We start from the raw sequence: 13234 nt of genomic DNA, 5'->3' as shown, positions 1-13234 counted from the left end.
GTTAATTTGTCATTTACTATGAAGAAAAATTCCTCTAATTAAACATGTAAATTATTAAGATCATAATTTTTTAAAATTTTCTTTATTTGAGAGTTTGGTTTAAACCCTTGTTATGGTTTAAACCCCTTTAAATTCACATTTGTAATCATAATTCTTTGTACTTGTGGTTTTAAAAGTAACATCTAAATAAGGAAAGTTTTGCCACAAATATATTTTTGAAATGCAAAAATTTATTCAGGCTTTAAATAATTTATTTAAAAAAATTTATTTCACAAAACTTTTCCAAAATGTGAATAATGCATAATTTCTTAGTTGTTGTTGTCTTTACTAATGCCACTTGCCAATATGAGCAAGCCTGCTATAGGAATCCTATCGAATTTTTAAGGCAGATAGTGGGTTTCTTGTTTTTCAGTGGCTCCATCTCTTGCCAAGAATACGACTTCATCTACACATACGTCACAGCTAATTTTACACGGAGGACCCATTCATACTCCATTCATTCATCTGTAGATCGTAATTTTGACATGAACAAGCGAACGATCTCCAATTTAGTACTCTCAGAGGCATTGATTTGTTATGGGAACTTGGAAGATTTTGTGACCCCTACAGATTTAACATACGCCAGTCACCATCACACGGAGATTCTTCCGCCGGCAGGATTCGAACTCACGAACACGATCCTAACGTCCTACCAGCCTGGCTATCCCGGTCTTCCTTCCTAAATGCATAAATCCTTTTGATCCATTTGATTTCTACTATTTGAGAGAACTGAAATTTAATAATTCTTACAGGAATAAGGATGGAGTAAAAATATGATTTTTTTTGATAATTAAATACATTTCATATTTTTCTTATTGAAAAGAAAAAATGTTTTTCCTAAATTAAATGCTTTAAGCTTTACTCTGATAAGAGTATAAAAAGTGAAAATTTATATAAAAAAAGGATGCAAATAAATAATAATCAATTGAAACAAATTTTATTTGCATTAAATATCTTTTATTTCTAATTGTTAAACTATAAAATAATGTTTTATAGATTTAGCATTCATAAAGTTTATTTCCTCTAATTTTTTTTATAAATAAACAGAATCATGAAATTTTATTTAATGAAGCAAAATACAAACAAATGAGATACACGTTCACTTTTTTTATTTTTTTTATACTTAAACTAATTTTTCTAGTGAAAAAACTTACCTCTAAGAACTTAAGAAGTATTTCATATTTCCGATAACGAGATGTATTTTTAATACAAATCACAAAATATTTTAATTTACAGAAAACTAGAAATATCTATAATTAAATAGAAATATCTAATTATAATTTAATATTGTTAATTTAATATATAGAACAATGTTTGGGAACAATATGCTAGGAACAATGAATATTTTGTATAGAGCAAAAAACAGTAAGTAAGATTTTAAAGGACAGAACTACTTTTGTTTGATTGTCTGCATCGTCTTGTTTGAGAAAGTTTGAAAACTAACTCATCAATATAAAAGTTAAATTGCATAATTCGATATTTCTTTTGACTAAAATGAAATTATGAAATTACAAACATATGACTTATTTTTAAAAATAAAATTATTCTTTATTATTTATAGTAAAATATAATCAATACAGAAGGAAACTAAACAAAATATTGAAGTAGTTTAAACTAATTACTGTTTTTAAGACAAATTTGGTTAGAATAAAATAGTTTTATGAATGAATTTCTTCTAAAATTTAGGTATGAAATCTATAGATTTAATTTTTATCACTTATGTTAAATTTACAAACTCTAAATAAATAAAACCTGTTTAAAAATTTAACTACCTCACATTTTTAATCTTATTCTTTGCACATAATTAGGATCTCTTCCATTTGGTTCAGACTATTCCATTGCATTGAAAGAAAATATTGCTTCGTGAAAAATGCGCAAACTTCAATTTAAATGGCTTAATATAATGTCTATTTAATTACCTTACACATTTTTACATTACTTTTTTAAAGCAACAAAGTATCACGCACTTAGCATAATATATATATATATATATATATATACACAAATTAACATGAAAAACATGAATAAAATAAAAATAAAAAACTAAATGGTAGAGAAACAAGAATGGTAAAAGCAAATAGTCGTTGTCAAGACACATCTAATTGCCATAAATAATGCGATATTTCTGAATAAAGAATAATTATCCTAAGATAAAAATTATTCTTTATATGTGTCGATATCGCAAAAAAAACCTATTGTTGTAAAAAATCATGAAATAAAAGAAAAATGTAAAAGGAAATCAAACTTACCGGCGTGAATTAAAACGCAGTTTAGGTTTAAAAGTACAATAATAAAACAGTTAACAAAAATCGCGAAGATGTAAAATATTGCTTATAGCTTGAATCGAATATAAGTTATATATATATATATATATATATATATATATATATATATATATATATATATATATATATATATATATATATATATATATATATATATATATAGTTTAAAGTTCATTTCGGGAAATTAAAGATAAAATTATTTTATTCTCAGAGCTATAAGCAAGACAAATCATGGTTATTTGTTTTAAAAAGAACAAAGAGTAATAAAAACCCTGGTTTTGGGGACTCTCTGAGCAAGAGAATATACCTGGTAAATACTCATTTATAATACCCTACCCACAGGGTATCTATCCGACCCATATCTATATTTGTATCCCGAATAAAAGGGAAACCTGGTAATAAAACCAGCTTAGATGTATCTTGTTTTTTGAAGGAATAAAATATCCCAGGTTAGTAGGTCTTACATCTTGTCGACAGTTATATATTGTAAACAAGATTTTTTCGTATCTGGTATAATAGTTTGGTATAGTATAGTAATTGTTATGAATCTAATTCTAATAGATTTGTAAAATTAAATTTTAAAAAAGGAAGAAAAAAGAATACGTACTTATAACTTTCAGATTCAGTTTTAAAGCTTTATTACTTTTCATATAGAGATAAAAATGTGTGCTACACTCATATATTCTTCTTTTGAATCGATATACCGATTCGAAATAGTTAAAGTGTATACAGATATCGCAAAGTTCATACCGAAAGTGTATACCGATGTGCAAGTGTATATCGATTCGAAATAGTTAAAGTACAATGTTAAAATAAAATACTTATTTACACACATTTTACCGCACATATTTCAAAGCCTTTTCAAAGATATTCGAGGTGTACTTTAAAGTTTTAAAATATCGCATGCCTTATAAAAAGACTTTAGAATGCGTCCCTCTTTTATAGTGAAAGGCTGTAAGGCAATTAAGGGAATGTTCATAGCGTCATTAATATATCACTTTATTCGTTAATGCATAATTAACGGCGTGTTTACACCGCAAATTTTAATTGTCGTAATTAAAGTGTAATTACACTCTATGGTTGATAAGTCTTTTTGAAAGAAGAGCTTGTTTGCTAGCGCAGGTTTAGCTGAAAACTTTAATTTTCATGTGTCTAACAATGAATAAAATAATTCGCAGAAAGCGTAGTAATGAATAGCTTTGGTAATACTTTGAAATTTAATTAAGAATGATTTTAATCAATACAACAGATGAATAACGAAAACTTATAGGTAAATGTGTGGTTATGAGGAGATTCTAACTTACTCCACTTTGTAAAAAATAATTTCTAGTGGTTATTTTTAGCTTAGTATATTTCACTTTAATTAGTTTTTCCACCACTACATACCAAATATTCAAAGTATCATAATGATTTGTAACTGTATTTCAATTAATTCTTTTAGATGAATTAGTTAGAGCCCCTAGCGGGGCTGATGCTAAGATAACCATCACATATGAGTTCAATTAATTTTTGGTGACTCTTTTAACGGGTGGGGGCCATGGTTAAATAATGTTACCATAGTGGTTGAAAACAAGTATTTTTGATAAGTTGCCAATATTGCTCTGGGCGTTCCCCCTTCGATATATTGCTCTCTGAATGCTACGTAATTTTGGTAGTTTAAGAAAATGTTTTCCTTAGTAACAGCGAATATGATACAGAAATGCTAACTTGCTCCGGAGTGCGGATAAATATTTTCTAGTGGTGGTATAAGACAATTTGTTACAGTTACAGTGATCAGAGCTCCTGCGGGTCTTGTAAATTTTAAAAAGTGGTTACGAAAATTAAGCAAATGTCGATAATTTAATTTCTATGTAACCACCACAAAAAATTGTTTTCCAAAGAAAGTATATATGCATGAAAATTCAACCTTCGAAACCACTTAACGACAAAATGGTATGTTTAATTACGAGCTATATTTTAACATAAACCTTAATTTGCTCTTACTGCTAAATTTTTTAAAGGACCACGGGAACCCTGAGAGATGCCAACTTGTTCTTCTTTAAAGAAAAATTTCTCAGCGGTAAAGTAATTTAGGCTCAAAAGATCCTTAAATTACTTTACCACTAAGATATTTTTTTTTAGTATTCTTTATTTAAAATAATTTTTCCACCACTACAAATCAAAAATTCGAAGTATCACAAAATAATGCATTCTATCTATCAATTTTCTTGTGGAGACACTCATACAGAGTAGGCGTAAGTACCTTTATTCTACAAATTTGCTATTTAATTCGCTGCCAATTTATTGAAACTTTTACAGAAAGTGGAGTAGTTTGTATGTCTGGCTTATGATCATCTGGAAAAATTTAAGAATCCATTTAGCCCATCAATTTTGGCAAAGCCAAAAAATGTCGCCCAACGGTTTAAAGCTGTACTTCAAATAAGTGGTTGTTCTTTTCGAGGTTTTCTTTGAAGTAACCTTTTTTGTTGTCTTAATGTAATGAATTTAAAGTACTTTTATGCTTAGTTATTTTTGCAAATAAACTGCAAAACAATTTTTTTTAATCATTTGCACATTTAATTTAAACATATTTTTTTAAAAAAAAATTAACTTTTCGTTTTAATTTTAATCTGCTTCAGATTGCACTGGTTACAATATAAAACGATTTGGTGTTACCTGTGTTATGTTTCATTGCCGACAGAATTTTGAAAATACCATATCTGCCGACGTTTACCCTTTTCAAAAGAGTTTTTCCCTAGTGATAGGGAAAAAACCAATTCAGTGGGGATTGTCAGCTGGTGCACAGGTATGCCAACTGCTCAGCTTTCTACAAAAGCTTTTACAAATTTGTTAAGGATTAACCCCTTGGGGACGGGTGATTCAGAAAAGCATTCCTACAAAATCAGAATCAAGTAGTAATTAAGTAAAAAACGGTAACTTAAATGTAGTCGTTTCTAATTTGACAGACTTATTTTGCTTTTACTTTAATTATTGTTAGTTTAATCATACATATAATCAATGTTAATTCAAATTACAACTAAATAGTTTTATTTTGAACAAAGTAATGGTGAATTAAATAAATCAAACAATCATAACTCCGCCCACAAATAAACTGCTAAAGAAATACTTTGATTACCAGTTTTATATTTTCTCCCTGATTGATACGGTTTTATGCTGGCACGTATTTGTGACAGTCGGCGCGAAAGGGTTAAAAAATAAAAGTTCCAGAATAATGGACATATTCGCCAACTCTTAAAAGTCTAACCACGAGATGATATCAACAAAAGCACAATTTATATCAGGCTTTGTGTGTTTGATATGCTGTGGCGTAAAAATATTTTAAAATCAATGAACCGTACTAAACTAAAAATAAATTAAACATCGCCTTTTTTTTTTTTAAAAAAACGGAGTAGTCAGTGCATCTGCGCTTGCGTTTCGTTAAAATTTAACTGACATTTATAAACATTTGAGCTAGCAGACAACTAAATATGTATTTAAATTTAATGGTAGTCAAAATCATTATCAATAGCATTTATTTAAAAGAGAATAAAAATTATATAAAATTTGCTACCACAATAAATATTAAGAGAAATCTTATTTTAATTCAAAAATTCATCTAGTATTTGTTTCTTCATCACATATTAAGCTCGTATTTCATGTATATCCATCTGATCATGGCTGTATTCATTTTTCAATGGCAATTAATGTAAATCTGCGATCAAGTTTGTACATACTTCTAATCATGGTCACTTTACTATAATGTTACCACATTGTTACATAATTCAAAATGTTTTATTCACTGTATATAATTTTCATGATGAATGCAGACCTGCCAACTTTTAATCCCTTCCATTATCATTTTTCCCAATGGTACTAAAATGGAATTAAAACTTCAATTTTAAGCAAACAAATACGTTGTATTTGAATAAAATTAAGTTAACAACCATGATAGTAACGCATATTAATATATAAGCTTAATTTTTGTAAGAATATTGGTGATCAAAATGATTTAAAAATTAAATTTATAAAAGGAAAAATAGTATATATTTACTACCACTTTAAATATGAAAATAAAATCTCCCGCAAAATCCGGGAGAGTTGGCACGAATGTGAATGGGGTAGAGGCCGCTGCGCGGCCTAGGCACCTAGTTTTGTTTAAATAAAGAAGAAAGTATTTGTTTTTTCCCCCGACCTAATCATGGCTGTATTCACTTCTTTTTTAAAGGCAATTTATGTAAATCATCGATCAAGTTGTACAAATTTCTAATCATGGTTATTTTTATGTTACCATACTGTTACATAAATCAAAATGTTATATTCACTGTAATAATATTTTTAAGATGGATGGGTTAGGGGCCACTGCGTGGCCTAGGCACCCAGTTGTTTAAATAAAGCAAGCAAGCAAGTATTTGTTTTTATCTATAAATCATGATTTGAGCTGCCCATCCAGCAAGTTATCTCAGCCGCCAACTGCCTCTTAATCCTTCTCTTATCCAGGGGTGAAAGAGAGACGGAAAAGAGGAAAGGTTGGTAGTAAAACCATTTCAGTTATAGCTAGTTTTAAGGAGGAGTTTACTTATTCTTTTTTAAAATTTTTTAACAATATCTACTTTATCTTGGAAAAGAAGCAGTTTTATATATATGCCAGAATTATAAAAGAAATCTTGATAGTTACAGATATTTCATTTTTTTCGAAAAAAATGCTGGAATAAAATGTTTTACGTACCAGGTTTTTCTCTTTTCCGTCTTGCTATATAAGGGCTTTTACTCATGCTCTTATCTACGCCATTAGCTCCAGTCGCCCTAGGACAGGGATGGCGAAACAAAGGCACGCGTGCCATTTATGGCACCCGACACAATATTTGTTATTACAATATGAAGCATGTGTAACAATTAAATTAAAAATCACAAAAAGCAGTCAAAATAATGAACAATTATTAATAAAAAAATTAACAATTAATGCTAATGAAGCAATTAATAACCATAAAAACAAGTTAACAATAAATAACTAGAAAAAAATTAACAGTCCTGCTTAAACTAATATCTTACAACCTAATATAAGTTATTTGTCATCTAATCTGCTACAACAGAAGTCACACTGGTGTTACTTTAAGTTGAATTACGCGTATAACTGAGACATAGCAAAATGTTTTTTTTTTTTCAATGTAAATAAAGAGTTTTGAGTTGATAGTATTTAGTATTATTATTTTCTCAATAATCACGAAGTCAAAATTATTTGACGGCAAGTCTATGACCTCATTAAACAATTTTTTTAGAAAAAATGGCACGTTGGTGTAGAAAAGTTCGCCACCCCTGCCCTAGCACATAACTTAGGTTAAGAGGTCTGGTGCACGCTGACGCGGGCAGGTACCTTATCAAGCACAGATCGTCGTAGTAATTGTTTAACATTGAATTCCCATTTCAAGATCGCACTGATGTATGTCAGAGATGCCAATTCGCTCCGGATAGCAAATAAATATTTTAAAGTGGTAGTTTATCAATTGTGATTCTTGGTTTAATAAATTCAGTTTAGTAGATTTTTATCCACCACTATTTCTAAATAATTCGTAGGATTATATAATTCACCACTTTATGGTAGTTACTTCATGTACCACAGGGCAGCATTCTGGGACCGATATTATACATATTATACACTTATGATTTTCCTATAAACAAAGCCGATTATAACAGCCTATTACGCAGACGATACCGGTATTATTATTAAATCCAGAAACCCAAATCATGCTCTTCAAAAACTACAAGACCATATAGACGAAATAGAAGACTGGTGCTTAAAATGGAAAACTGCAGTAAATGCTGGAAAATCACAAATATTAATTATACAAAAAAGAAGAATTAAAATACTTCCACAACTTCAACCAAAAATGTTCAACATACCAATACCAATAGTTAAAAAAGCAAATTATCTTGGCCTTATAATCAATAGCAAACTCACCTGGAATGATCACATCAAAAGCACAATAGATAAAGCAAATGCAGCAATAATAGCCATACAACCATTAATATATAATCAGAATATGTCACTTAAACTAAAGAAGCTACTATATACAGCAATGATCCGCCCAATACTTACCTATGCCTCACCTGCCTGGACAACGATACCTCAACATCTACTGAAGAAATTAAACCAATGCCAAAACAAGATCCTTAGAAAAATAACCTGTGCAAGATGGTTCATCCGGAATACCAATACATACCCTCCAACTGCTACGGAATTTCCGTAGTTTCAGAAATCTTCTTTTCAGACGGTAGCAAAATTAATGTCTTAATATTTAAAAAAAATTAATTTTAGCGTAACTTGTCCACTATTACTTATAAAAGTGCAGGCCATATGGCTAGATTCTTAAGTTCTGATAAAAGTTTTATGAGAGATCCATTTGCTTTAAAAATTTCTACTTTGGTTCGCTACCACTAGAAAGAATTATTTTCAAAATCCTCATAAGTTGGAGGGTATGCCAATATACATGCAGATCTCAAAATACCAACTCTATCACAGCATATATACAAGCTAAATGCAGATTTTTTCGATAAAGCCATAGAATGTAAAACAGCAAATTTTAATGAAATCTTTAAATTTGAAAATTATATCAAAGATAAAAACTACAGACCAATAGCTGCACATTTCACCTCCGACGCCTCATATCATAACTATCAAAACAAATAATTTCATCAATTTTTCTGAAAATAACGTTTACTCATGCTGATACAATTCTGAACAACTCCAAAATCAAACAAACACAGTTTAGAGCAAGCTGCTCAATTTATTTTTGATTCCTTTTTAGTTATTCAAGCAAAGAGCTTGAAACATTCATAAAAGCAACTCCATTGCCTGCTCACATCATTGCTCAACCAAAACTGTTATAAAATTCCAGATGAATGGGATAGGGGCCGCTTCGCGGCCCAGGTGCCCAATAAAATCAAATTTTAGGACTAGGTAGTTACTTCATGCTATAAATTTTTAAAAGCAAGCCAAAATAGTCAAATATTTTCAAAATTTAGTTTGAAGTTATTTACCGTTTTCTTGGCGTCTCCGGAGCAGTTGGCATCTCTGGTATGCTAAAAATTTCTCTATGTATCTAGACCAGGGGTTTCCAACTTACAATTCCGGGGCCGCAATTTCTTCAAAATTTTATATAGGACTCTTTTTATGTTTGAAGGAACATTAAATATTACTGGCAGATTTTTATCAAGTTTTACAAATCAAAATACAAAGTAGATTTTAACCCGAGAAAATTTTTTTTTGTTAATTTCACTAATTAGTTTGCATGTTAAATTTCACAGAAACGAAGAAATTAGGCCTTTTTTTAACGAAAGAAAAGTATTTTAAACCCATAGAGCGTTTTTTCGAAAACTGTCCGCAAAAAACGAATAACAAATATATTTTAGTTCACTGGCCACAAAAATGGGTCGGAAGTGGCCCGCGGGCAGCCAGTTGGTAACCACTGATCTAGACCGAATGTTAGTAAGGTGGTTGTTTTATTCTAGCCCGCTTTCAAAGCGTAAAAAATATATATGACTAGAGATGTACTGATCAATTCATTTAACTGAATCGATTCTTTTTTCTTTTTTTTTATGAACTAAAAAAAAGTTCCATGACAATTTTCTCTTTACTACATATACTTTGCGAGTGTAGGGGTGTAGTGGAAAGGGTACTTGGGGTAGTAGCAAACTCCCTGATTTTTTAATAAAACTCTTCCTTTTTGACAATTTTACAGTTTTTTTATTAATTTTAAAATTTCTTTTAAAATGTTTTTTAAAATTTATATACAAATAATATCACGTTTTATAAAACATGAAATTTAAATTTAATAAAGCGAAATTAATTTTAGGGGTAGTTTGAAATACGTCTCAAAACAAATATGAGACCCTCAAAAGAAATATACGACTTCGAAAAAAAAGAAGAAGAGTCGATTTCGACGGTAAAATATTAGCAAGCAGAATATCAGTTTATCAGATGGTTAAAGCACAATCAAATGGTTAAGGTACTCAACCATTCTAATAAACCGATTCAAAGATCCGACTATATCTAATATTAACACTGAATATGCCTATACAGTAAAGAATACTTTTAAAGGACAAAAAAAAGAAAGAAAAATAATCGATTCTTTTTTTTTCAAAACAAACTTTATGAATCGATTCTCAAAAAAGAGTTGATTAAAATATCGATTCGTTCGTTTTTCTCACATCACTATACATAACTACCAAGATTATTTAACATGCGTATCTTTCCAACTACCCAAAAATGTTTTATAATTTAAAATAGAGAAAGTGATCTTACTCCTCTCAAAAATAAGTTATTAATGAACTAGTTTAGTCACCAGTTTTCTCTCCATACCGTCTCACTTGCAGCCCTGCGTAGATAAATTCTTTTTGGTACCAACTTAAACGTTCATTGAGAAAAAAATCTCTAACTGGAAGCAACATATCTGCTCATAAATTTCAGTTTTAATAATTAGATCTGAAATTGTTTTATGAACGGTGTCAAAATAATAATGTATGGTTTTTAATATTGCATTCATTTAATAAGTTGAGTTTTTACAACTTTTTACAATTTTCGTAGCTTGTGACATTCCTGCCGATACATCAGTTGATGTTGCTTTCGGCGGCATATTCTGAGATAATCGGAATAATTAGAATTATGCTGTTAAAATTTTATGCTAGCTTGTTTCATTACATGTTCGTAATATCTAACCCAAATCGGTCGGAATGAACATTATTCGTACAGGCCTGTCAACTACTACGCTTTTTGCAAAATATTTTATAAAGTGGTAAGCATTTAAAAACAAAAATATTCAGAATTTTTTGTAATTTTGCCAACATTCTAAAAGTTTTAAAACGAGAACACTGGAACAAGTGCCTTTGCATATGAACTTTTAAGTCATTCATATGTAGTAGCGTGGAAAATGAGTTCAAATTAATAAAAAATAATACTTTAAAACGCAAACTTAAACTACCACAAATTTTTACAAAAAGCGTTGAAGGTTGGCAGCTCTGTTCTTATATTCATTGCTTTCTACTAACTTTTAAGCTTTTCAAAAAAAGTTTTTTTTTCAATTGAAGGGAAATGCCTGTTCAATTAAGTTTATATTGTGTTTCATTAAAATTTAGCTATCACTTAACACTTTCAGGGACCCAAGAACAAAGATACCAACTTACTCCGTTTTAAGGAAATATTTTCCAGTGGTAGTTTAATATTTGATTTTTGATCATGGCATTTAAAGAAACAAATATTAATCACTATTATATAAAAAATAGTCAAATATGTTTATAAATTCTCTTTTTTCAGGAATGCCACGAAATTATATTTCTAGTGGTGGAAAAATCTGTGTTAATTTTTGAGTTAGTAAATTTCATTTAACTTTTTCAATACGTCGAAAAATCAGTCCGAGTGCGCCCTATTGCCCGGTATCTCCTCCAAGCGATTATTAGATAAAAATTACTTTTGTGCCTAAAGGGTTGAAGGTCTTGGAGACGCATAAGCTGCCCCATAACAGCGCACCATCAACGACAATGATTTCACAAGCTTCATTGATGGGACAGCATATCTCCCGCCGTAAACCCAAAACATCTAAACCCCGGGACAGGGTATGTCCCGGCGAGAATTCTAGAGTCAATAACTCATTTTCATTGACATTTTGATGATTATTTTAGGCAACGCTTTTTAACATTTTAATGTACATTTTCGTTAACATTTTTATTAACATATTTATTTAAAAACACTTTTCAGAATTAACATTTATAAAATAAGAACGGTAACAAATTGAAAGTAGTGGAGGAGCAACAGTATTTGAAGTCTGTGTTTCTTGAGGGTGTGGTAGAGCTGGAAACAGTTCTTGCACAGTGCTACGTTGCAAGAGGTGCACACTATTTTCGAGCGCTTAATTTATGCTCACCAACTCACCATGCACATCTTCTGCGCGTTTTTTCCTCAATTGGGAAATCCTTCAACTCCACCCATGAACTCGTAGTAAAACGTTACCGTTGACGGGTAGGGGAACTCCTTCTTAGATCCATCTTTTAGAGTTCTAATCGTAGTAGTTAATTAATTCAGTGCTATAGCAATTCGACATGGCAAAAACTTCCTTTGTGTCCATCCATTTGACAGCAATTATTCCCTCTCTTGTAGTTTTGAAAACCGAATCCCCTGGCTGTAATTCTCGTCTTCTCGCATCTGGAAATATTCTTCCTTTCATGTAGGTGCCGACACATCCATGGGGCAGGGTGTACATCAAATTAACTGAAGTGAAGAATCGATCGAAAGAGAGAACGATTTGGGGAATCTTCACTGTAGAAATAAGCATTTTTACAACGCGTTCTCCTGGAGTTCCTTCAGTCACTGAAGATTCTTTCCCAGTGTAAATGTTGAAGCCGTATTACGTATCAAGTCTTAGAATCGCAGCGCTCTCAAACTGCGATACCTCCCTTTACTGGTTTCATGGGTTGGTACTGTTTCAGGCTGCTCCTTCCCTTGAATTTGACCATTAACTCGTCTATTGACTGCCTTGTGCTGTCAGTGAAACTCTTCAAAAATGTACACTTCAAGCAGGAAACTGCTTCTTCAATATAATATAATTTCGAAGCATCTGCAGGTTTCTCTGAGGAATTGAAATATAATTCCTTTTAAAATATGTTTCCTAATCTAAAAAAAAATTAAGAATCTTTTTTTTTTCCATTTATTTTTAGATAATACCAAACAGGAGAGCGGGCCGTTAAAAGCCACTGGATTGGAAATTTCTCAATCGGAACAGTATCTTTCAAAATTAAATTGGCCACAAAGTTTTTCTCTATGAAAATTGATACTTTCAGGACTTTCACAATTATCACTAACTCTAAAAAAAGTTGAATATCATTTTTAATGAAAATTCAGAAGAATTTTTTTCAATTACAAACTGCTACTTGGTAATTCTAAA

General features: G+C 30.4%; 1 protein-coding gene across 1 annotated transcript in view; it reads left to right on the top strand.

The window, feature by feature from the left end:
- The window catches only part of LOC107440544 (dual specificity protein phosphatase 22-B), a 208940-nt gene that overhangs the window by 129010 nt on the left and 66696 nt on the right, over nt 1-13234 (top strand). The window lies entirely within an intron of this gene.

This window comes from Parasteatoda tepidariorum, chromosome 4, assembly GCF_982258835.1.
Source record: "Parasteatoda tepidariorum strain Cologne lab strain chromosome 4, Ptep-v5.0, whole genome shotgun sequence".
In the NCBI taxonomy this organism is placed as follows: domain Eukaryota; kingdom Metazoa; phylum Arthropoda; class Arachnida; order Araneae; family Theridiidae; genus Parasteatoda; species Parasteatoda tepidariorum.
Note: the sequence above shows the minus strand (reverse complement) of the source record. Positions and strands in the feature narration are given on the sequence as shown.